We start from the raw sequence: 26,745 nt of genomic DNA, 5'->3' as shown, positions 1-26,745 counted from the left end.
ACAGCTCAGCCTACTTAACCACCGATTATGTTTTAACGATCTTAGATATATTTGCAAAGTAAGACACATAGCTACACCTCATAAATTGGATATATTATTACTTAATAAGGATAAATTAGTGAAGGTGTCCGGATATTGGTACCGTCCGGATTTTGATGCAGCATGGTAAAGGGTGTACCGCATCAAATTGCACCACGGAAGAAACGCTATAGAAAATTATCTAAATGACCGATACTTTTCAAACTTTCAGACGACAAAATTTAACCCATTAGTAAGGTTTTGGCATATTTGTTTCATTCAACTTCAATACCATAACCGTATGCTCGCACCTTACGCTTAACTCCACTCAAAAAGTTTTTTACAACCTAGCTGCAGCTGCATCTGTTCACTTTTTCTTCATGTCTTCCTCAGACTTGACATCCTAGGGATGCTTCCGTAGTGCCTGCTTTATAATAGCGTAGTATTTTTCGAAGGCCTTAGTTCCGGTGCGTTGGAGGCGTGCATGTCCTTGGGTACGAAAATGACTCCGTTGGCTTCGTACCACTCCAATACCTCCTTTGAATATTAGCACGAAAGTAGATTCAGCCAGAAGATCGCAGGGTCCTCGTGTTGCTGCCCTTTTACAGTCCCGGTAGTCAAAAACGGCGCACTCCGTTTGCCACATGATATATTTCTTGGCCAAATCATGTATTTCTTGGCAAACTATGAAAGTTTCTGCATCCTTACCTCCTCCGGAACATCAAACTTGTGCTGGGTGGTGAAGTACAGTAGCCCCGAAAGCTGCCGGAAGTTCGCCCTGACGTAAGTCTCATCATTCGTGATGACATCATTCATCATTCATGAGTTGAGGATTTGCCAGGTGCTTGCGCAAAATAAATTCGCGATGTTGCACATAGGAGTATGTACCTAGAACAAAAATGTGGCCAAAATTATGTCAATGGATTTTAAGTCAGTTGATGCATCAAATAGCTCAAAAAAGTTATTATTTATTATTTTTAGATGATATATATATTGTAAATAACAACTTGTCTTCACCTAGCAGTGACATACGTACTTTTTGATGTACACTTTCGGTATGATATTCCAGCTTATACTAAGCAAATATGAGTATCAAGCGAAATTCCCCTTTGTTACAAAATTTCTTCATTGTTGTATTTATTCAGCAAAATGTAAACTGTAAGTCTTACTTTTACGATTCGGAAACCGCTATGAATTCGAATCATTCTCACTTTCAGCTAAACACGCGCCCGATGCGCCGTTGAATCCCTTAAGTTCCAAGTTTGACTGACTTGGAATAAGCAGTTGAAGTGCTTTGGTTGAAAAAGGCTGGCTAGATTCTATTGGATTTGCTCCAGAACTGCTGAGTAAAAGATCGGAGATCAGTAAATGTCCGTTGAAAATGTCTCGGCCTTAAGAACTTTCTGCAAATTCGGTTTTCCATCATCGGGCAAGCACATAATAACTTCATCCTCATCTAGATTTTTCCATAAGCATGAAGCTGTGCGATCTACTAACAGTTGCAACTCTTCCTCAGCATAGGTATTTGTAACTGAAATTTCTTCTTCTAGTGAATAGTTCTTGAAAAACGAGTGACAAAGATAAATATTCTTGTTTGCAGAATACATTATATTGTACTGGTTTTTTGAAAGATTAGCTTTGACGAATATAGGAAAATCCTATTCTACCGATTGCTTTTGAACAGCATTTGACTGTACAACTGTCAATACGTTTTGTAATCGTGAAATTTCGCGGGATTTTCAGTGATCTTTACCTTTTGAACCGATCGTTATGGTTATAGGGAGTAGCCCATTTGCGTTCGAACTGTATTTTAAAACCACTTAACTGATGATTTAGTGCCTGATAGTGATTCGAAGGACATTTGGGAGTTGTTGAGTTTTACTTCCATAAACAAAAGCTTTTTGTAAATTGAACAAACAAAATATTGCTGTAACAACTGAAATAGGTGCTTTCTTGCGAATTTCCAGTAAATTGTTTCAGGATCTGAAAAAATACATCGAAAGTTTTTGACTAATGCATGACAGATACAACTATTTGATAAAGTTGAATTACGCGCCAATAAATCGCCACAACTTCAAATCCAAAATTAAATTGAATGCGTGACGATGCGTGAGAATTTCTTTCGATACATTATTCTGGAACTTCAGATCTTTCTAATGATGATAAACATTTTGCTTAGAGAGGCTTAGAACATAAACAAAAATGCTTTTTAGTGTAAAAAATACTAATAAAACAAACGCAGAAAGTCACTACTTCCATGCCTTGCTTACGAGTTTCACCTAAATGTGTCTAAGTAAATGTATACTCAAATTTACTTAACTGAACATGACTTGTTTTACTGAAGTTTTTGGAGCGTCTTAGTAGAATACGAAACCTGAAATTAAATAAAAAGAAAACTATTCCAATTAAATTCTACTACACTGAAGTCACTTTTTACGTGGTTTGTTTCTTTCGTGACTCTTTTTACGCGAATTTTGAAATTTACGTGATTTTTTTACGCGAATTTCGGAATTGACACGGTTTTTTCGCGATTTCGCGCAACGTACCCTTCGCGTGAAAAGCGATTTGAGTGTATCTATATTTATTCGCGACAGATACGTATTTCGCCTACGACTTGCAGGCTTCATCAGTGTCTGTATCTGTCGAGATAAAATATACATAGTAGAATTAAATTGGATAAGTTTTCATTTTATTTAATTTCAGGTTTCGTATTCTACTAAGACGCTACAAAAACTTCAGAGTGTTTAATTGCTCTGAAAATATTAATAACCAGTAGGGCCATTGCAAATTATTTTTGAAGTTTTTGTCCTCCCGCCCTTCAAAATTGGTTCTGAAAATCGGGGGGCAATAAAAATTTGTTAAACTTGAGTAAAAAGTTTTTGTATAAAATCAACTATTTGTGGGTTTTACAACCTAAAGAACTCGAAAAAAGAGTGTGCGGAGTTTTAACGCTTCTAGCACGAAGCAAAAATTGAAGTACAAATAATGTAGCTTCCAAAAACCGACAAAAAAAAATTTTTTTTTCGATTATGACTTTATTTTGGAAGGTTTTTGCATGCAAAATAACAACGTATGTATTAAAAGCAAGAATAAATTCGGGTTTCACGATAATACTTCAAGCAGAAATTCCTAAAAAAATTTGCGTGATTAAAAAAATCTCTTTGCTTTTTTTCGCCCTCCCCGCTTCAGTTGTCTAGCATCGGCAGAACAAAAACTTTAAAAAATATTTGTAATGGCCTAAATGTTATAACTCGATGACTAAATTACTTTAACTTTGCATTTATTAGGTATTTAGAGATGCAAACTCGTTAAACTGTAAAAAATATGCTTATCACTAAAGAATACAAAATAATAATAAAACACTTTATTTTTATGCCCCTTCAATATTTCGAATATTTTTGAAGGGATTTATACAAGCTTAATGGACGATTTTTCAGGATTGACGTATACGCAAGGCAAGGATAAACGAGGGCTTTTAAGAAAGTGGATCTCATCATCGAAGTACACCCGGAAGTTTGACGATCCGGAATAACTATCCTGTGAGACATAAATGCACGATCCTGTGAGACATAAAAAATGATTGAATACCATTAAGTGTCACAATCCAACGTAACACACTGCCGATAATACAGCAAAGTAAAGTAAATCTTGGAATTAACATCTTTCAAAGTATTTTGGACAGAGAAGAACTATCTAATGCAAAGAATGATCAATTAGATGAGCTGGAAAATTTTCGATATGGACCAAAAATATATCGGGGTAATGCAATGGTAAGTGGGGTTCGCACCCACGCTCTTTCGGTTGGTACCCGAATATTTTACTAACATGGTATGTTAGGCAAAATTAGGAACCATGCGCAAAAATAGGCGCGCTTACGGTATCGAAAAAATAATCACTTTTAATAAAAATACGATGAATAATAAAATATATGGTTGACAAAAAGAATGCAGAATGCAGAATGCAGAAGTCCTGTAACTGAATCTCCAAATACTTTTTTCAAATAAATGGAACTGCAAACAACAACTTGGAGAGAAAGTTGTTAATAGGACACCACTCGAACCGTTGTTTTTCAAGACATTTCAAGATAGTGGTAGTAAAATCGAAATTTATCACTTATCTATATTTATCTACCTGAAAAACAAAAACCAATCACATTTTATTTGTGGTACAGTTACTCTGTTATACTTAATTTTCATGACTTCTGCCTAATATTGATAAAAAATAAACTTTTCTTATACCTCTCAATAGCATCTTACTACCATTCTTCCGAGAGCCCGGAAAAGTGATTTGATACCGTACGAGAGCCGGGAGCTGAATATGTTTGCATTTCAATTCGAAAAAAATAAATTTCGCATCATCATCATCATCATCAACGCAATAAATAAAAACAATGTTTACCAACTATTTATTGGTTCAGGTGTCAAACGTTATATTGCGATTAACGATAAACACAAAAGAAACTGATATGCATGAGAGAGTAATGTTGCAGCGCTGAGTAAATTTATTATCGCGCAAAATTGTTCCAATATGTACAATACGCGTTACAAAGTAACAACATCTGTTGTATTCAACAGTTAAACATTGATAGTTTCAAACACATTCTCACGCATGGCGCATGACGAGACACTAGCGCCAAGTTCTGTTCTTTATTATCAGAAACTAGAGGCGCTATCCTATTAAGGGCCAATTCTCACCTCGGAAATTACGACGATGGTAAGATGTACAAACGTGCAGTTAAATAGGACCACTGCCCAAAACGTGACATTAGGATTTTTATCGTGCATTTCATCGCCCAGGAGCTCAACCATGAGGAGGAATAAAACCGGTTATTGGAGAGTACAGGGCATACCAGCTGACCAACGAAATGGCCCTAAGACCTATCGACTTTACCGTCTCCAAGATTATGGCCATAAGTAAAACCGTCTTTCAGTACAAACTACTACTCAAGTACACCTGAATATCACCAAATCAGACTAAAACACAAATCGAGCACATTTCGACCGACTGCCTGGTACTTTTCAGATGATAATCACGCCGGCAGATTCACTGTGAGCAACAACACGCGAACGCAACGAAAATTATACTCGCTAGAAACCGGATGAAGTAGAATGACTAGATTTCTTCGAACCTTTACATAAAAGAAACTCTTAGACAACTACAACTCTCGATTGCCGGTCACGTGCGCTTCCATTACACCACCGATCCACTAATAAAAAGAATTAGAATAATAAAAATGATTAAGGTTGAAAGAATTTCGATATCGACTTTCACATCTTAAGACGGAGGCTGACAATTATCAATATATGAATAAATTTATAAAAGTTCATCCGCTTCTGGCACTTTCAAGTCCTTCTCGTGGTAGCAAACATTTGAAATCATGAAATCAAAATATTTTGAAACTGTTCGGTCCAAAACTGTACGATAATTAAACATCCTCATGTAGAATTTATCTATATACTGGTAAACATTCATATATGTTCAATTCCGTCTGCAAAATAACGTACTGAGATGGTTGGTACCTGAATGCATCCATCGCCATCACGAGGGTGACATTTACGACGAACAAATATGCGCGATTCACAGCCGAAGCGAACAATCCATCCGTTGTGCAGTGGAAAGGTTCAAACGGCTTGTGGCTGCATCCCGCCGAGTAATGTCAATGCAAATTGCATCCCCTATCCAAACAAGTATACACTTCAATTCAATATAGAGCCATACATTTCTAAGGGAGTTGGGGGTTAGACCGTTCGCTTGCTTATTAAAGTTTAAAATTAATTATTATGCAAAATTTCAACGATTCCTGAAACAGAAATTAATCTTTATTTCAAATAAATTAAATGATAACAATCACGAAAATAAGTAAACAACTTCAAATGGGTCATAAGGCAATCACTCGCCTCCCTGCCTACGGTGGAGCTCAAAGGAGGGTGTACCTACGCGAGAGTGCGAGGACTCATAAAAGCCAAGCCAAGAAAAGGCACGATACGATCGAAATGACTTGAAATAAGCTAAAAGGTCACTTAAGCTGGCATTTTCCACATCAAAGGCACAGCTCAACCTGAGTTTCATTCCACTGTGAAAAGCGTGGCTGCGTAACAACCGTGCGGTAAGTGTCTTCCGCGACGTAACGTCCGCACGGGTTGTTCTGCGGTGTGTCACCGGTGGTGGTTCGGAAAAAATGCTCCAGGAAAATGATTAACGAGCATCACGATGCGATGCCATGCAAATTAACTGGCCGGACTTGTGTGTGAATAGTCAGCATATTTTTTCGATCTCACGGTTTTAGCATATGCATGACAGGGCAGCATGAAGAAATTGATGAAGTTTTGTGGAACAACTTTCCTCTTTCTGTACCTTCGGGTTGAAGGACGAAAGAGCGTGACCAACTCATTGGTCATTTTTCGCGAAGCGAACTGGACCTGGCACTGGATTACTTTCAAATTTCAGTTTTGGAACGAAAAGCAGTTCAAAGGACGGTCTACCACGTAGCATCATTGCTGGGCCGAGGCGAAATAACCACTCATGTCACTGCTGCGCGCGTGGTATGTTAAGTCTGGTGCCCCGTGGGCCTTGTAGCAAACGCCCGCCGTGTTTGCTCGCTCGCTGATGAACCGTCCGTAAATGACCAATCCTTGCCGGAGCACCAAAACTTCATTATATGTATATTAATTTTTTGCACCGAACTTGTTTTCATCCGCTCGTGATAATTATACGCCTTTCACAGCCGAGCCGAGCACCTTCGTTCTGGCCAGTGTTTTTCAATGCTACGAGGAGAGCTGGGTCCGAGTGTTTCATCCGAGTCTGCTCGGCGTGTTCTGCAACTGGAACGACTGTTTTATGTCAGTTGAGCAGGGTGAACTAGTCTTGTCACTCGTACTGGGCCGGTTTTATCGCTGGTAATTTTACCTATGACGAAAATAGATCGGTGTCAACCGCAAGGCTGTCCGTTCTAAATATAGGGTTCAGGTAATTTAATAGGGCCATCACGATGGTAATTTCCGCTGTTCCTGTACGATGCATTGAAATCGAGATCGAGTTCAAGAGTTGTGCCATTAAAAAAAGTTATTTGCTCAAGATTTTAGCACTGACAAACAGACAAAACTCTTGGAAGAAAATCAACAAAAATTATCATCACGAAGATTTTACTTAAACACTAGCACTATCTATGACCGAAATTCCCAAATACTAACTTACAACAGGAGTGTCCCACGAATAAGCAAGTACTTTTTATTGGGCGTTCCCCTCTTTTTGTTAAAAAGCGCTACTTTGATGAATACGGATATATTCCCAGCCAACAATAAATTTGAAATGACTGTTATAGCGTGCGAAGAATGGGAAAGTGAGTGTTATATCTGTTTATCTAAGATTTTAGTGTGATGGTTCTCGGAGTGTCCTTATTCTTTATTATGCAATTATGGTTAACGATGCATTTATCGTTTATTTTAAATTACTAAAATTGTGGAAATGAAGATTGCAAGATAATTAGAAACGTAATTTGATTACTGTCACACTTTATGTGGAGTAATGTGAAGTATAATTAAATCATATTGCATGCACCAGTGTTCGCCATTAAGCTCATTTTATTACCGGCATCACTGTCACTGCAAAGCAGCCAAAAGGTCAAGGCATGACACATTTTTGAGGTGGTCGTAATAGCCTAAAGGGCAGCATTGCGGCTGAGATGGCATTTTGCTGCCATCATCAACGAGAGAGGCTTTGTTACCTAATAGCGGCAGCACGAGTTATGTGGCAAAGCTGGCCTGCAATTTTATTCAATATATTGGACATCATTTTAACTTCGACGAAAGAAAATATCAGCAGATTGATACTGGTAATAATAGCCATCATGTCAATCAGTAAAGTTCTGTAGTGTTTTGTTTTATGCATCGAATATTTAGATTCATTCGTTTCAAGTCGTGTTAGCACACGTAAATTTATTTTGACATAATCGATCTACTGGTTTTGATTAATTGAGGAGCCACCGTTGCACTTGTTCCGAGAATGTCCGTGCACATTAACACCCAAAGACGAAGTCTGTCCTAACTGTCATTAAAGCTTCTTTCAATCTCTGATAGACGTTTAAACTCAAGGCTTTGTTTTGCCCAAAAGCCACAGAGCAAATGATTTTGCAGAAATAAAAATAAGCACTAAGACTGCTGTGCAAATATGAGGCTTTCTGAAAGTGCTTCATGTTTCATGTATAGGGATATTCACCATATTCAAGCATCAGTTGAGCAGATGCATAGCTGCATAGCCATATAGTCACTCTGGGCCAAAATGAAAATCGAAAAATCTCCTTTACCCATTCCCAGCGGGCGTTGCCATATGACATATCCGGGCAATTCGAGCTTGACTGCATCCTAAAGGCCGTATGAAACAAAAAGCGCTTTGAGGGTGGCTACAATTTTCATTTAAAGCATGGTTTGTGCCAGATTCGGGCTTAGCAGCTATCTTTTTTCAATTTAAAGGTATCGTTTTGGAAAACCAGACAGGATTAATGTCCGTGATAATATGTCTAATTTCATACTAATGCAGAAAATTCTTAACACTTTTCAGATTAATCTGACTTAGATTAACCTGATGGACTTCAAGTTTGCCAAAAATATTTGCTGGAAATCGAGTATATCCAAACTCTCGGGACGAGAAGACTTTGTCACTTTTCCTGAAATTGCAGTAATCAAATGTTGTATAAAACTGACATCAAGTGAGTCAAGAAGTATGCTTATTTACATGTGATTAGCTGACTATTCTTAACGATTTATAATATTTTCTTAGACATTTTCCCCCAGCGACTTTCTAACAAATTTATTTTTTTATCGACTGATGAAATATCTTGCACGTTAAGAAATTATTAGGCCTTAACCGTCCAACCATAACCACTTGTCGTAACATTTTCTGTCGTTTTACTTAAAAGGTGCATTCGAATATAATAAAGGAGTACGTAGACTGACAAGTCTAATGTACGGCTGTGTGAATAAATGGAAAAGCAATACATCAAAACAAACATATGATCAGTTTTTTACTGATTTCATTTATAACCTTCGTAAGCAAATATATTCTTTCTATAAGAAGCGTTCAACAGATGCACAGCATTGCTTAACTCATCTCGTATGAGTTTTATAAGCAAACTAGCTGACCCGACAAACTTCGTATTGCCAAAAATGAAACTGTACATAAATCCTGGAGGCTACCCTCCGTAGAGGCCGGCGTTTCTGATGCAGGTCGCTGACAACACTCGCAGCCTGCGACCGTCTCGCTCTGAATCATCTAGTGTTACTATGTGTTGTTTCTGGTGATTTTGTTATTGACTAACGTTTTATGGAAGAGTCTAAAATTTCTCGAATTCGGTTAGTTTTTAAGTTACGTAAGTTTAAGTTTTAAGTTAAGGAAATTTGAATTTCATTTGTATGGGAGCCCCCAATCCTAAAAAGGGAAGGGGTCCTAATTCACCATAGAAAGGATTCTTGCTTTCAAAAACTCCCACATGCCAAATTTGGTTATATTTGGTTGGTTAGTTCTCGAGTTATGCGGAAATTTGTATTTCAATTGTAAAGGAGCCCCCCCTCTTAGGAGAGAGAGGGGTCATAATTCCCTTCCTAAAGAGATTAAGCGTCTCAAGTCACTATAGAAAAAAATCCTGCATCCATAAACACCCAAATGCCAAATTTCGTTCTATTTGCTCGATAAGTTCTCTAGTAACGCAGCAATTTGTGTTTCATTTGTATGACAGCCTACCCCCCCTCTTAGTGGGGGAGGGGTCTCTAACCTACATAAGAACCTTTCCCGGCCCAAAAAAACATACGCGCAAATTTTTCATGCCGATTGGTTCAGCAGTTTTCGATTCTATAAGGAACAAACGGACAGACGGACAGAAATTTGCGTTTCAATTGTATGGCAGCCCCCCTCTTAGTGGGGGAAGGGGTCTCTAACCATCACAAGAACCTTCCCCGGCTCCAAAAACCCCTGCATACAATTTTCCACGCCAATCGGTTCAGTAGTTTTCGATTCTATAAGGAACATACGGACAGATGGACAGAAATTTGTGCTTCAATTGTATGGCAGCCCCCCCTCTTAGTGGGTGAAGGGGTCTCTAACTATCATAAGAACCTTTCCCGGCCCCACAAACCCCTGCATACAATTTTCCACGCCAATCGGTTCAGTAGTTTTCGATTCTATAAGGAACATACGGACAGACGGACAGAAATTTGTGTTTCAATTGTATGGCAGCCCCCCCTCTTAGTGGGGGAAGGGGTCTCTAACCATCACAAGAACCTTCCCCGGCCCCAGAAACCCCTGCATACAATTTTCCACGCCAATCGGTTCAGTAGTTTTCGATTCTATAAGGAACATACGGACAGATGGACAGAAATTTGTGCTTCAATTGTATGGCAGCCCCCCTCTTAGTGGGGGAAGGGGTCTCTAACCATCACAAGAACCTTCCCCGGCCCCAGAAACCCCTGCATACAATTTTCCACGCCAATCGGTTCAGTAGTTTTCGATTCTATAAGGAACATACGGACAGACGGACAGAAATTTGTGTTTCAATTGTATGGCAGCCCCCCCTCTTAGTGGGGGAAGGGGTCTCTAACCATGACAAGAACCTTCCCCGGCCCCAGAAACCCCTGCATACAATTTTCCACGCCAATCGGTTCAGTAGTTTTCGATTCTATAAGGAACATACGGACAGATGGACAGAAATTTGTGCTTCAATTGTTTGGCAGCCCCCCCTCTTAGTGGGTGAAGGGGTCTCTAACTATCATAAGAACCTTTCCCGGCCCCACAAAGCCCTGCATACAATTTTCCACGCCAATCGGTTCAGTAGTTTTCGATTCTATAAGGAACATACGGACAGACGGACAGAAATTTGTGTTTCAATTGTATGGCAGCCCCCCCTCTTAGCGGGGGAAGGGGTCTCTAACCATCACAAGAACCTTCCCCGGCCCCAAAAACCCCTGCATACAATTTTCCACGCCAATCGGTTCAGTAGTTTTCGATTCTATAAGGAACATACGGACAGACGGACAGAAATTTGTGTTTCAATTGTATGGCAGCCCCCCCTCTTAGTGGGGGAAGGGGTCTCTAACCATCACAAGAACCTTCCCCGGCCCCAGAAACCCCTGCATACAATTTTCCACGCCAATCGGTTCAGTAGTTTTCGATTCTATAAGGAACATACGGACAGATGGACAGAAATTTGTGCTTCAATTGTATGGCAGCCCCCCCTCTTAGTGGGTGAAGGGGTCTCTAACTATCATAAGAACCTTTCCCGGCCCCACAAAGCCCTGCATACAATTTTCCACGCCAATCGGTTCAGTAGTTTTCGATTCTATAAGGAACATACGGACAGACGGACAGAAATTTGTGTTTCAATTGTATGGCAGCCCCCCCTCTTAGTGGGGGAAGGGGTCTCTAACCATCACAAGAACCTTCCCCGGCCCCAGAAACCCCTGCATACAATTTTCCACGCCAATCGGTTCAGTAGTTTTCGATTCTATAAGCAACATACGGACAGACGGACAGAAATTTGCGTTTCAATTGTATGGCAGCCCCCCTCTTAGTGGGGGAAGGGGTCTCTAACCATCACAAGAACCTTCCCCGGCCCCAGAAACCCCTGCATACAATTTTCCACGCCAATCGGTTCAGTAGTTTTCGATTCTATAAGGAACATACGGACAGATGGACAGAAATTTGTGCTTCAATTGTATGGCAGCCCCCCCCTCTTAGTGGGTGAAGGGGTCTCTAACTATCATAAGAACCTTTCCCGGCCCCACAAACCCCTGCATACAATTTTCCACGCCAATCGGTTCAGTAGTTTTCGATTCTATAAGGAACATACGGACAGACGGACAGAAATTTGTGTTTCAATTGTATGGCAGCCCCCCCTCTTAGCGGGGGAAGGGGTCTCTAACCATCACAAGAACCTTCCCCGGCCCCAAAAACCCCTGCATACAATTTTCCACGCCAATCGGTTCAGTAGTTTTCGATTCTATAAGGAACATACGGACAGACGGACAGAAATTTGCGTTTCAATTGTATGGCAGCCCCCCCTCTTAGTGGGGGAAGGGGTCTCTAACCATCACAAGAACCTTCCCCGGCCCCAAAAACCCCTGCATACAATTTTCCACGCCAATCGGTTCAGTAGTTTTCGATTCTATAAGGAACATACGGACAGACGGACAGAAATTTGTGTTTCAATTGTATGGCAGCCCCCCCTCTTAGTGGGGGAAGGGGTCTCTAACCATCACAAGAACCTTCCCCGGCCCCAAAAACCCCTGCATACAATTTTCCACGCCAATCGGTTCAGTAGTTTTCGATTCTATAAGGAACATACGGACAGACGGACAGAAATTTGCGTTTCAATTGTATGGCAGCCCCCCTCTTAGTGGGGGAAGGGGTCTCTAACCATCACAAGAACCTTCCCCGGCCCCAAAAACCCCTGCATACAATTTTCCACGCCAATCGGTTCAGTAGTTTTCGATTCTATAAGGAACATACGGACAGATGGACAGAAATTTGTGCTTCAATTGTATGGCAGCCCCCCCTCTTAGTGGGTGAAGGGGTCTCTAACTATCATAAGAACCTTTCCCGGCCCCACAAAGCCCTGCATACAATTTTCCACGCCAATCGGTTCAGTAGTTTTCGATTCTATAAGGAACATACGGACAGACGGACAGAAATTTGTGTTTCAATTGTATGGCAGCCCCCCCTCTTAGTGGGGGAAGGGGTCTCTAACTATCACAAGAACCTTCCCCGGCCCCAAAAACTCCTGCATACAATTTTCCACGCCAATCGGTTCAGTAGTTTTCGATTCTATAAGGAACATACGGACAGACGGACAGAAATTTGCGTTTCAATTGTATGGCAGCCCCCCTCTTAGTGGGGGAAGGGGTCTCTAACCATCACAAGAACCTTCCCCGGCCCTAAAAACCCCTGCATACAATTTTCCACGCCAATCGGTTCAGTAGTTTTCGATTCTATAAGGAACATACGGACAGATGGACAGAAATTTGTGCTTCAATTGTATGGCAGCCCCCCCCTCTTAGTGGGTGAAGGGGTCTCTAACTATCATAAGAACCTTTCCCGGCCCCACAAACCCCTGCATACAATTTTCCACGCCAATCGGTTCAGTAGTTTTCGATTCTATAAGGAACATACGGACAGACGGACAGAAATTTGTGTTTCAATTGTATGGCAGCCCCCCCTCTTAGTGGGGGAAGGGGTCTCTAACCATCACAAGAACCTTCCCCGGCCCCAAAAACCCCTGCATACAATTTTCCACGCCAATCGGTTCAGTAGTTTTCGATTCTATAAGGAACATACGGACAGACGGACAGAAATTTGTGTTTCAATTGTATGGCAGCCCCCCCTCTTAGTGGGGGAAGGGGTCTCTAACCATCACAAGAACCTTCCCCGGCCCCAAAAACCCCTGCATACAATTTTCCACGCCAATCGGTTCAGTAGTTTTCGATTCTATAAGGAACATACGGACAGACGGACAGAAATTTGCGTTTCAATTGTATGGCAGCCCCCCCTCTTAGTGGGGGAAGGGGTCTCTAACCATCACAAGAACCTTCCCCGGCCCCAAAAACCCCTGCATACAATTTTCCACGCCAATCGGTTCAGTAGTTTTCGATTCTATAAGGAACATACGGACAGATGGACAGAAATTTGTGCTTCAATTGTATGGCAGCCCCCCCTCTTAGTGGGTGAAGGGGTCTCTAACTATCATAAGAACCTTTCCCGGCCCCACAAACCCCTGCATACAATTTTCCACGCCAATCGGTTCAGTAGTTTTCGATTCTATAAGGAACATACGGACAGACGGACAGAAATTTGTGTTTCAATTGTATGGCAGCCCCCCCTCTTAGTGGGGGAAGGGGTTTCTAACTATCACAAGAACCTTCCCCGGCCCCAAAAACCCCTGCATACAATTTTCCACGCCAATCGGTTCAGTAGTTTTCGATTCTATAAGGAACATACGGACAGACGGACAGAAATTTGCGTTTCAATTGTATGGCAGCCCCCCTCTTAGTGGGGGAAGGGGTCTCTAACCATCACAAGAACCTTCCCCGGCCCCAAAAACCCCTGCATACAATTTTCCACGCCAATCGGTTCAGTAGTTTTCGATTCTATAAGGAACATACGGACAGATGGACAGAAATTTGTGCTTCAATTGTATGGCAGCCCCCCCCTCTTAGTGGGTGAAGGGGTCTCTAACTATCATAAGAACCTTTCCCGGCCCCACAAACCCCTGCATACAATTTTCCACACCAATCGGTTCAGTAGTTTTCGATTCTATAAGGAACATACGGACAGACGGACAGAAATTTGCGTTTCAATTGTATGGCAGCCCCCCCTCTTAGTGGGGGAAGGGGTCTCTAACCATCACAAGAACCTTCCCCGGCCCCAAAAACCCCTGCATACAATTTTCCACGCCAATCGGTTCAGTAGTTTTCGATTCTATAAGGAACATACGGGCAGACAGACAGAAATCCATTTTAATAGGTATAGATTTGTATGGGAGCCCCCTTCTTAGTGGGAGAAAGGGTCTCTAACCATCGTAAGAACCTTTCCCGGCCCCACAAACCCCTGCATACAATTTTCCACGCCAATCGGTTCAGTAGTTTTCGATTCTATAAGGAACATACGGACAGATGGACAGAAATTTGTGCTTCAATTGTATGGCAGCCCCCCCTCTTAGTGAGTAAAGGGGTCTCTAACTATCATAAGAACCTTTCCCGGCCCCACAAACCCCTGCATACAATTTTCCACGCCAATCGGTTCAGTGGTTTTCGATTCTATAAGGAACATACGGACAGACGGACAGAAATTTGTGTTTCAATTGTATGGCAGCCCCCCCTCTTAGTGGGGGAAGGGGTCTCTAACCATCACAAGAACCTTCCCCGACCCCAAAAACCCCTACTTGCAAATTTCCACGCCAATCGGTTCAGTAGTTTTCGATTCTGTAAGGAAAATATGGGCAAACAGACAGACATCCATTTTAATAGGTATAGATTTGTATGGGAGCCCCCCTCGTAGTGGGAGAAGGGGTCTCTAACTATCATAAGAACCTTACCCGGCCCCACAAACCCCTACATGCAAATTTCCACGCCAATCGGTTCAGTAGTTTTCGATTCTATAAGGAACATACGGACAGACGGACAGAAATTTGTGTTTCAATTGTATGGAAGCCCCCCCCCCCTCTTAGTGGGGGAAGGGGTCTCTAACCATCATAAGAACCTTCCCCGGCCCACAAAGCCCTGCATGCAATTTTCCACGCCAATCGGTTCAGTAGTTTTCGATTCTACAAGGAACATACGGGCAGACAGACAGACATCCATTTTTATAGGTATAGATTTGTACGGGACAGACAGACAGATAGATAGATGGACAGACAGATAGACAGACAGACAGAAATCCATTTTGATAGGTATAGATTATCCAGTAATGATCAGTGTAAAGATGATAACCCAAGTAACAATTTCTGGCTGATCAAACGCTTTTATAGCTGATTTTTATCAACCTATGGCTGAACTATGGTTTAGTTTTAGAAATAAAAACCTTTTTTCAGCTTCTAAAACATCTAAATCTGGTAATTTTGTCAAGCTTCGGGCTTGTTGATGGCTGCTTTCGCAGCTGCAATGAAACTTATTATCCGCGCTTTTAAATAGCCAATTTGCGTAAAGCTGTTAATTATAGTTTTTGAACGTTTGCTATGCATTTTCAGAAATCGTTTTACTATGCATTTTTAGAAATCGTTTTGCTATGCATTTTCAGTCACTTAATCAACGTCTCATCAACCTTCATGCAGCCAAAATAAATCTATTTTTGAATTAAAAACAAAGAACGCGTTATTTTTATTTTGCCGTAAACATTGTCGAATGAGATGTTTTTAATTTCGAATAACTTTAATTCGTATAAGTAAGGTAATTAAAAATGCATGTGTTTGTTCGGGAATTGAACCCGTCATCTTCTGATCCATAAGCACTTACCGTATGACCCACCCCATCTGCATCTGCTGAACAGGTAGAGGGAAAATCTTTACTCGTGAAGCAGTCGATAATGTCGATAACTGATAAACTTTTGCTGTCAGCCGAATTGCGAAATTCTATGATCTGACAGTATGTGTGGTGTGAGCCGAATGAAAACTGGGTAGTAGTTTGTAAAGCCACTTTCACACCCTTAAGCAGCCTTAAAGTAGTTTGAAAACTGTGAGCCTAATGAAAGCCTCTACTGTACAACTTTAACACCTTCAAGCAGCCGTAAAAGGGTTTGATATTTATGACTGTTTAATAGCGGATTGTTTAGCAGAAAAAATCGCTATTAAGTCTGTTTATCAGTTTTTGAGAGAGAGAGAGCTGGTTTAAAAAAATTAAAGTAGTTTATGTTCATTTAAGTGCTTACTTTATGCAGCTTTGATCGCCCTAAATCAACCCGTAAACAGCAATTGCTCTTGCAATTCAACTACCGTTGTTACTTGTGAATGGGGCATAAAATGATTGCCTTATTGTCAATGGGAAACGTGCTGAGGGTTAGTAAACGTCCTAAATTAACGTTTCGTGAAAGTTTAACAGCACTTTTAACACCAAAACATAAAGGGTAACGAAAAAATGAGTTATTATAGGGCAAAGAACCCATTTTAAGCAGCCTAGTCGTATCCCTTATTGTTTTACGAAATTAGGGTTAGTTCTTGGACACTACGGAATAAAACGACCAATTGGAGCCCCGGAAGCACTGGAAGCTGATATTCTGGAGTGTCTAATTTGTTGTATTTCTATTTTAATCCATCTGCTACCTATGACAACAAAAAACAACCCCACTGCAATTCGGAATATCTCCGTCAAAAGCGGTACCAAATTTCACTAATATATTGTAACAATATTATATTGTTTAGTTTATTGATGCCTCAGTCTAATTCGATTCTTTTAAAACAAGTTGAATTAAAATGGAATAAAATTTGAAGTAAGTGGTGCCAAAAGTCTGATTTCAAGCACCCCAATTTTCGACGTCATGATTTAAAGGCTAAGCATAATAGTCGCCTGTGACCTGTAGCAGGAATCAGAAAGCTTAGTTGATGAAGGAAAGTTGATCGAGACTAACTGCATATTGCTTTAACTTTGTACATATTGGGTAATTTAGAGATGTAAACTCGTTGAACTGTAAAAATCTGCTAAAGAATGCAACATAATAATATTACACTTTATTTCTTTTGCCCTTTCAAATTTCGAAAATTTTTGAAGGGGGGGGGAGGGCGAAGTAAATTTTTATTCAAATTTGTATAAGCCTTAATGAAATTTCGAAAATTTTGCTGAATTTAATAAATTAGTACTTTTTTTGGAAAGAGAATACGGGGAAAACGTGACAGAAATGGAACAAATGGAATAGGAAAAGATGAATGCGAGAGAGAAAAAGAAGAAAAACTGGCATGAAACAAAGAAAGAGGAAAGAATAATTGTGACAAAATGGGAGGGAAAGTGAGACGTAAGAACAAGTAACAACGAAAAAAAAAGAATTTGGGACAAAAAACGGAAAACGAAATGAAAAAGAGCAGTTTGGACAGAAAAATGAAAAAAAAACGAAAAAGGAGATGAAACATGAGCAGGAAAATTGAGAAACGAGAATAGAAAAAGAGGAAAATGGACGATAAAAAAATGCAAACGGGATATAACGAAGAACACAATACGTAACAGAAAAGGCAGAAAACCCAAGTAACAATGTTAGTTTTATTACGTACTTATGACGGTTCTGGTGACCAAAATTGGTCATAAACCGCAATAAGAGCGCAATAAAACTCAAATTGTTACTGGGAAAGCTTAACATAATAAGAAAAATAACGGAACAGAGAAAAACAAAAATATATAAATGATGTTAACGCGCACAGAAAACAAAAAAGATACGAGACAGGGAAAGAAGAAAAACGGGCTTAAAAATGTAGAAAAACGGAAAAAAAGATAAAACACGCAACAGAAAAAAGAAACATGAGGAAAATCAAGACTCAAAAGGGCGAAAAACGGGACAGGAATAAAAAGAAAAGGTAAAGAGAAAACAATAGGCAGAAAAAGGGAAAACGAGACAAATAAAGAGAAAACGGGACATAAAAAGAAAAACCTGAAAGGTGGAAAAACGGGAAAGAAAAAGAGGGATTACAAGACAATAAAGGGGAAACCGAATAGAAAATAAAAAGGAAAGGAAGAATGAGAGAGAAAAAAGAAAACCGATAGAGGAAACGAGGTGAACGAGAGAAAGTAGTCAAACGGGATATAAAAGGAGTAAGATGGGACAAAATGGGAATGGGATAAAAAAATGGGACAGAAAAAGAAGAAAAGAAAAAGAAAAAAAATGAAAAACCGGCAAAGGAAAGGAAAAATTGGTAGCCAGAGACAGAATAAACGTAAAATAAAAGAAAAAAGCGGGGCATCTAAGCGAGGCAAACCGGAACAGACGAAAACGGAAAACGAGAAGAAAAGGAGATAAAAAGGGTTAGAAACGAAAACTGGAAACGAAAAAAGGAAAAAGGTAAGAAAAAATATGAAAGACAGAAAAAAATACAAAGAAATAAGTAAAAATCCAGAGGAAAATAAGGATTTGATATAAAAACCTAGAAAAATGAAACAATGAAACAGAAAAAACCTGACAGAAAAAAGAAAAACGAGACAAAGCGAGGAAAAACTGAAAGAAAAAGAAAAAAAACCTTAAAAACAATACTGAAAAGAAAAATAAAACGAAAAAAGTGGAGGAACGGGATTTGAAAAGGGAAAAAAAGAACAGAAAAGAGGTAAAACATGCGAGAGAGACGAAAAATGACAATCCTAGTTTCTTGTAAAACTTGGTGCCAAATTTCGAGTTCATGTCCAACTTCATGTTTAATTTAACGTCTACGTACTTTACTTTACTTTTTCGGCGACAATCCGCTTATCGAATCCATGCCGAATTCAGGAGCCGTCTTCACATTACTCGGTCTTGGGCTGCCACTCTCCAGTCGCTCCTAACACCCGCTGTTCTAGCATCCTCGTCAATAGCGCTCAACCAACGGGGGTACGGGGTCTGCCTCGAAGTCGTCGGCCTCTATCGGGTTCTCTGCTAAATATTGTTTTCGCAGGTCTCTCATCCGGCATCCTTGCAACGTGGCCAGCCCACTGTAGCCTGCCGTATTTTAGTCGCTTCACAATATCCGCATCTTTGTACACTTGGTATATTTCATGATTCATGCGCCTGCGCCACACTCCTTCGTCTAATATGCTGCCAAGAATTGATCGCAGGGTTTTACGCTCGAAAACGCTAAGAGCTCGTCGGTCGCTCTCTTTCAACGTCCACGCTTCGTGGCCGTAGAGTACCACCGGGAGAATTAGCGTCTTATAAAGCGCGAGTTTTGTACGGAGTTGTAGGCTACGGGACCTCAGCTGGCTACGTAATCCGTAGAAGGCCCTGTTGGTAGCCGCTATCCGCCTTTTTACATCATGGCTCACATCGTTGTCACATGTCACTAACGTACCAAGGTAAACGAATTCGTCGACCACTTCAAAAGTATCGCCATCTATCACCACCGCAGTTCCAACACCCGAAGGGTGTTTTGGTTGAATTTATGATAAGCCCTATCCCCGCAGCTTCCTCCTTAAGATGTGTGTACGCTTCTTTTTTTTTTTCCTTCCTTCCAATGCAATGTCCTGACGCTTGATTTTGAACCATCAAGGGTAGCACGTATCAGCCTAATTAGTTTTGTTGGAAAACCATGTTCAAGCATAATCTGCCACAGCTCGTTTCGCTTCACTGAATCGTACGCTGCCCTGAATTCTATAAACAGATGATGGGTCTGCAAGTTGAATTTTTTTTTATTTTTATTTTATTTTATTTTCTGTGGAGTAGGGAGAAGCCCTCGGGAGTGATACTCTATATCGTTGTATCTTCTCCCGTGGGCACAAAACCTCTCATCTTTTAATTGTACAACAGATAACATGACATCCTACAGTACAACATTGCTTATATGCTATCCTATGCGCTAATTCACAAATAATACCTAATTTATACACACTGATTAAATACTTATGAGGCAGATATAACAAGACGAAATTTCTTCTTTAACGTAGCACGAGAGACATTGAAATCGTATTCTTCATTACAAACGTTAAACACGCGACATACACTTACTAACGGTTCATTGTGGCCGTAGTTTGTGCGAGAGCCAGGGATGAACAGGAGATTATTGCGACGTAAATTTCGAGGCCTCACATTGAAATTGAGACGGTTAAGCAGATAGGGGCAGTCAATATCCGAGCGAATTAGATCGGCAACAAAGATAGCCTTAGCTAAAGATAGGAATTTATCGAGGATTTGTCGCAAGGTGAACATTTGGTCCGTCGTGGAGTGTCGCTCTCGAAAACCGCACTGGTATTCGCCAACAAAGGTTTCCTGTAACGGCCTCAGTCTGAGAAACATGATGCGGGAGAGAATTTTGTATGCAGAATGGAGGAGAGTAATGCCTCGATAATTGCTGCATTCGAGTCGAGTTCCTGCCCTTTTTGTAAATTGGGCATATGAGACCTTCCAACCAGCCCGTAGGTAATTCCTCTTCAGTCCATACCTTTAGTATAACCTGATGGATTGCACAACACAGCCATTCGCTCCCGACTTTCAAAAGTTCGGCGGGGCTCTCGCTGCTTTCCTAACCTCGTCCAAAGTTGGTGGATCCACAGCTTGTCCATCGTCCTCAATCGTTATCCTGTTTCTGTTGACCGTTCCATCTTTTTCACCATTCAACAATGCATCGAAATATTGTTTTCAACGCCTAGCCACCTTCGATCTTTCGGTAATCAGGTTCCCCTCCTGGTCGTTGCACATAACAGGAGTTACGGTCGGAGTAGGTACGGTCCGGTTCCTGATTCCGTTGATCGTACTAAAGAAGCTTCTTGTATCGTGCCTCTCGAAGCAATTCTCCGCCTCCGCAAGAACGCGATCCCAGTGCTGACGTTTCTTACGACGGTGAAGTCTCTTTTCAGCAGCTCTAGCATCTCGGTATCTCTCTCTGCTCTGGCGTATCGCAGTTGCAGCCAAAATATGACTTCTGGATCGATCCTTCTCATCAGTCACTCGCTGGCACTCTGCGTCAAATCACTCACCGGAAGTGGCTGCAGCACCCAACACTTCCCGCGCTGTAGTACTGATCGCGTCGTGGATGTGTCTCCACTGTTCGTTCAGATTCTCTCCGAGATGTTCACCGATCCGCTCATCAGTCTTCCGAGAGTACTCTGTAGCAACTCCCTCTGCTGATAACCGCCGAATGTTTAGTCGTATCTTCCTCGTTGGCTTCGATTTGAATACGTTGGACAACCGTGCGCGGAGCTTGCTTACTACGCGATAGTGGTCCGAGTCTACGTTTGGTCCATGGAAGGATCGCACGGCTGCGACATCAGAAAAGTGTCGGCCATCAACCAGAACGTGGTCGATCTGAGAGCAGGCCTCTCCGTTAGGGTGTTTCCAGGTGTGCTTCCGAATGTTCCATCGTGCAAAATGGGTACTACAGATAACCATTCCTCTGGCTGCAGCGAAGTTGATTAGCCTCAGGCCATTGTCGTTTGTGGTAGGATGGAGGCTTTCTCTACCAATAACGGGACGAAAGAACTCTGCACGTCCGACCTGTGCATTTGTATCCCCGATGACTATCTTTATGTCATGTCTTGGGCACTCTCCATATGTTCTGTCGAGAAGATCAAAGAACGTCTCTTTTACGTCATCGGGCTTGTCGTTCGTCGGTGCGTACAGATTTATCAAATTGTAGTTAACCGTTATGTGTGCGACAAAAATAACACCTTTAGCAGGGCGACAAGGGTACCCGGGTACCCAAAATTGATATTGTTATAACATCAACAATTTTAAACCGATTTTGATGAAATAGGTGTCATTTGATTCGTTAATTTATCTAGTTTTGAATTCTTTGGCTATTTGGCCATTAAAAGACATACGGGGCCCGAAAATCCGGAATTCCGACAGAGTGTCCGCTGTGAGGTAGAGAACTGGTTGTATTGCAGGAAAATCAGTCATGCGGATATAAAAACTCTAAAAATTCATACAATGAACTATTTCATATAATGAGATGAATCAGGTTGGTCATTCCGGAGTAGGTTCCTGTGGGGTCATGGGTGGCCAGTCTAGGATTGGAGGTAAAACCCAGCAATATGGGTATCAAAGTTCTTGGAATTAGTTCGGTAGGTGATATTTTTTACATTTCGTTGTATTTTGATTGGTTATTTCGAAAATGGTTTCTACAGGGTCACAGATGATACCGCAGGATTCAAGATAATGCTTAGCATTATCAGAACAGTTTAAAACGTATAACCATCCGTTATACATTTGGAACCAGTTCCGAAATTATTAATCAGTACTAAACTGGCCATATCCGTTCAAAACATCTAAAAGATCCGCTAAACCAATTCTAATATTGGATTAGGCACCCAACTGGCCATCTGTAACCCTACAGGGACCCAATTCTGGAATGGCCAATGCGATCTAAAGTCACCAATTTATATAATAAGATGAAAAAAGGGTCCACAATGTCAAGTTCAAAACTAATAGCTTTACTGAAGGCTGATATTCTTTCAAAACAAGCGGCTTCCCACGTTTTACCGGACGTTGCTCCGGAATTACCGATTCCCGGGAACTACATGTCATTTGATGGTCAAATGCTTTATCTGATCAAAACTAAATAAATGTACGAATCAAATGCCACTGGTTTCATCCAAATCGGTTCAAGATAGCCAAAGTTATGAACATAACAAATCATGGGTACCCGGGTACCCTTGTCGCCCTCCTACGTAATAAAAAAATTCAAGTGCCTCTCATGGCTAATCCCCTTTATGGATATGCACCAAAAATCCTCAATTACTTAAGATCAACGAGTTTTACGATGTCGCAAAATTTCAAAAACGTATGTTTTAAATTGAATGAGTTATAACTATTTTAAAACTGAAAAGGTACCCGGGTACCCTGTTGCACACATAACGGTTAAAGAATTTGCCCTTAATTCTCAACACGCATAGAAGGTCATTGATGGGATTCCGCCTAATGACACGCTTCATTTGTTTTCCATGTATTACGAATCCGACTCCATGTTCTGCTTTATCGCCGCCACTGTAGTAGATGTGATACTTGAATGTCATGGCCGCAATAGGATCTACTGCGCGGAATTCGCGTTCTCCCGTCTTCGGTCACCGCACATCCTGGATGGCTGCAACCTCGATCTTCATCTTCTGCAGCTCTCTTGGCAGGATACCCGCACGTGCCGGTTCAAGTAGAGTCCTGACATTCCAAGTACCAAGTTTCCAATAATCGTTGTCCTTTTCTTTTGCCTGGGTTCATGCCGATTACCCGGTTGTAGTTCCTTTCCTGAATTTCTCCTAGCAAAAGTTATTTAAGAATACTGCCTTACTGGGGCTGCGATGCCTAGTCTCGCGGACAGCGCTGCTGTCTTGGGTATAGCTGGCGAGACAGAGCGTTTCATAAGTCAGCCGTCCGCTCCGGATCAGTCGCTGTTGTATGCCGCCCCTAACATGGGATACAGCCGCATACCTGGTACGAAAACGGCGATTCATCGTGCAGTGGAATCGCCGTCGCGAGCCGCCTCTGACCTGGAGTCCGACGCTCACGGCTGGCAAGGCTGTTCCTTTTTTCCAACACATTCAGCAGATGTATGAGTGCCTCCTTCCCTATCGGTATACGACCTTAGCTTCCACCGGGGTTGGTTACCCGATCTCCACCAAGGTTGCTCGTATTCCGGCTGATACCACGAGGAGATAGGGAGAGGAGTTGCTGGATAAGAGGCTAATGACCACTGCGGGGTCTATTTTATAACTGCAGGTACGTGAGGTACCGATGTTACGCATTACCCAGCGATTTACCAGCCAATTTAACGTTTATTTAATTTGATAATCTACAACATTAAGTTCAATTTCAAACATTTTTCTAACAAGATTTTTTTATGTGCATAATCTGAAATAATTATTTGGGTTACTAAATAAAATTTCGTAACACTTAACGTTTTATTTCTGAAATTTATGTTTATTTTTTGTCATGTTAATCCTCTAACGGGGAAGGCCGTCTGTGGACAGTCTTTGGTGCTATGTGCTCAGGTTCAGGTCAAAGCGTTTGTTGTATTTTTCAAATAGTTTTATTTATTCTTTATATAAACATATTAACATAATAATTAAATTGTTGCCCCAAGCGGATGATGTTGAACAGACCTAAACCATTCGTGTTTATTTGTCTAAAGTACTGCAAACTGTGTTATGACTTAGTCATGCCGAGAGTGATTCGCTATTTCTTTAAAGTTTAGTTATGCTTGTAAGCATGACAACAAATCAGACGACACCATCTTAAAAGCATCACTCCAGAGCGTCTGAAACGAGCTCGGTAAGACAAATGACTTGTTCAGCTCCGTTCACCTTCTTCTGTGCAAAGAATGAAGGTATTTTGCTTTACATACCAAATGACTTTTTATTGACGTGCAAATCATCCTTGCGGAAAATGAATTGCTGCGAACAGTTTGAGCTGAAAAATTCGCAAACCATGACATGTTAATTCCAATTCACTGTACACATTTTTGCTCGGGACTCATTTTGCTTGCTTGCATTTTTGCTCTAACTTTTTACTATTGTAATGAAACTCGAAATGCAATTCAGTGCGGTAGTTGAAAAGTACAACTCCATCTCGATTCCTGTAGCCGATTTCGTCTTTTTTCGATCCAACGAAAAGCGAAGAATGCACTTCTCGTTCCAGTGGAAACCAAGCCGAGACCAAGACCTAAGTGGGATCACCCACCCGCTGGCTAATGAATAGTGCCGTGAGCGTGAGTGAGGAGCTCTCGGGTTTTTGCCAATGGAACAAAGACGTCGGATTCTTTCCCCTTCCGTCAGTCAAGACCATGTAAATAATTGAAAGCAAAAGTTTCTCGAATACCGACAATTTCGCGACCGTTGCTGCTAGAAAAGGGATGCTGCAATCCGGTCTCGGAGTCTCGGAGCAAAGATGCCGAAGCGCACCAGGGGAATGCAATCGTCTTGCGCTTTGTGTGCTAAATTAATTAAATTTTGCAATGGAAACTATGCAATTGGGTTTGCAGGTTCCCCGCGTGCCACCGCATCGAACCCCCCACCCCCCCCCCCCACAACGTTCCAGCGTCCGGAGCTAAGGCTGTTTAACCGTACAACCTCGCAGCGGATTTTTAATTACTTTTACAAAAGTTGACGAACGTGAAACAATCGATGGGGTTATTGAAGCTCGGCTGCGCCGAGAGTGTCCAACGTTCAACGGCGAAGCAGCGAGGATGCAATCGAAAGGGTTTTCATTTAATTCTCGCCGTTTGAGCTCACGACCGGGCTGTTGGTTTAAACACTCTATATTGTTTCAATATTAATATTAAATTCAAATCATATTTCTCAATTGCTCGTTTAATCACCGGGCGGCATAATGATTATAACTTAGTAGCGTGGGAGGCATCTTGATCGCAATAGTAAAAGCTGCAACGCTACAGTCAGTGTGTTGCTTTTCTCCGCTTCCCACATCCAGAAACTGAAAAACCGAAGAAAAGGCCTTTAGCGATGGGGGCTTTGTTGGTTGCGCCAGCAGAAACAGACCGTACTTACGTTTAGAGATTATGCAAGTGCACCTAACCACGCGAAAAATTGTATAAACTGCAGCGAAAATGAAACTTTACGAAGCCTGAACCAACCGGTTTCGGTCACTTTCTTTTCCTTTAGATGCAAGAAAATAACTGGGAGCTGTCGAAAGGGCTTCACAGTTCAACGGGTAATCCTAACGTTTCATACGTAATAGGATGGCCTCAGCCAGGAAAATATTTTTCAATCAACTCCCAAGCGGCCAGCGATGAGTTTTTTTTTTCTCGAACAAGGTTATGACACTACCTTGTCCGTAAAATAGACATTGTATTGAAGCTTAAGCTCGATGCAAGAATAACCATATAATTGGTTGTAACATAATTCGCGAAAATCACGAACCGCGATCTCTGACAGCTGAAGTTCGCGTCTAATTAAGACCCAAATCCATACTGCGCACCGCGGTTTCGCTGGTCGTTCGTGCGGTCCGTGACTTCAATAGAAGCGTTGCAGAGCGAACGCCGCCGCCGCGGTGGGTTTGATTCGTCTTGCGCTTGAACCGTAAGACCGTAGCATAGCACAGCATCAGTCCGTCAGTTCCATTAGCGCCCGTTCTACGTTTACGGTAAATAACGCAAGCAAGATAACTATACTAAAGGAGTGCCCAAACCGTTCGTTGTTGGCCGTGCTGCTCCCAGTGGTTATGCAGAAAAAGCCGGCAGCTAAAATTAGCGTCGGCGTTGATCCTGACTGAACCGATGATGCCGTTCGTTGGTTTGCGATTTGCATATACTCTGTTAGTTCTTGGTGGTCGGTTGGTTCTCAACGGAACTGCGCCTCTGGTTTCTTTTCTCGGCGAGCAATCACTCCGTTCTAGTCTAGTGGAATCGGTTTGTTCCTTTTAATAATAAGAACATTCTCGCCAACCACGGGTCGGAAAACAAAAGTCAGTCAGTCTCAGTTGAGGCCTAATAAATTGAAAATAGAAAAGAAAACAGGATATTAATATTCTGAGGTTTGGAATAATTAAGAAACCGCACTAGAACACGCTGCAAAATACATAAACTAGGTACTTCGAAAAATCAAGTGGGAATTTGAGAGTCATTCTTCGAGGTACTACCAAGTA

The sequence above is a fragment of the Sabethes cyaneus genome, chromosome 3 (genome assembly GCF_943734655.1).
Source record: "Sabethes cyaneus chromosome 3, idSabCyanKW18_F2, whole genome shotgun sequence".
In the NCBI taxonomy this organism is placed as follows: Eukaryota; Metazoa; Arthropoda; class Insecta; order Diptera; family Culicidae; genus Sabethes; species Sabethes cyaneus.
This window is presented reverse-complemented; position numbering follows the sequence as displayed.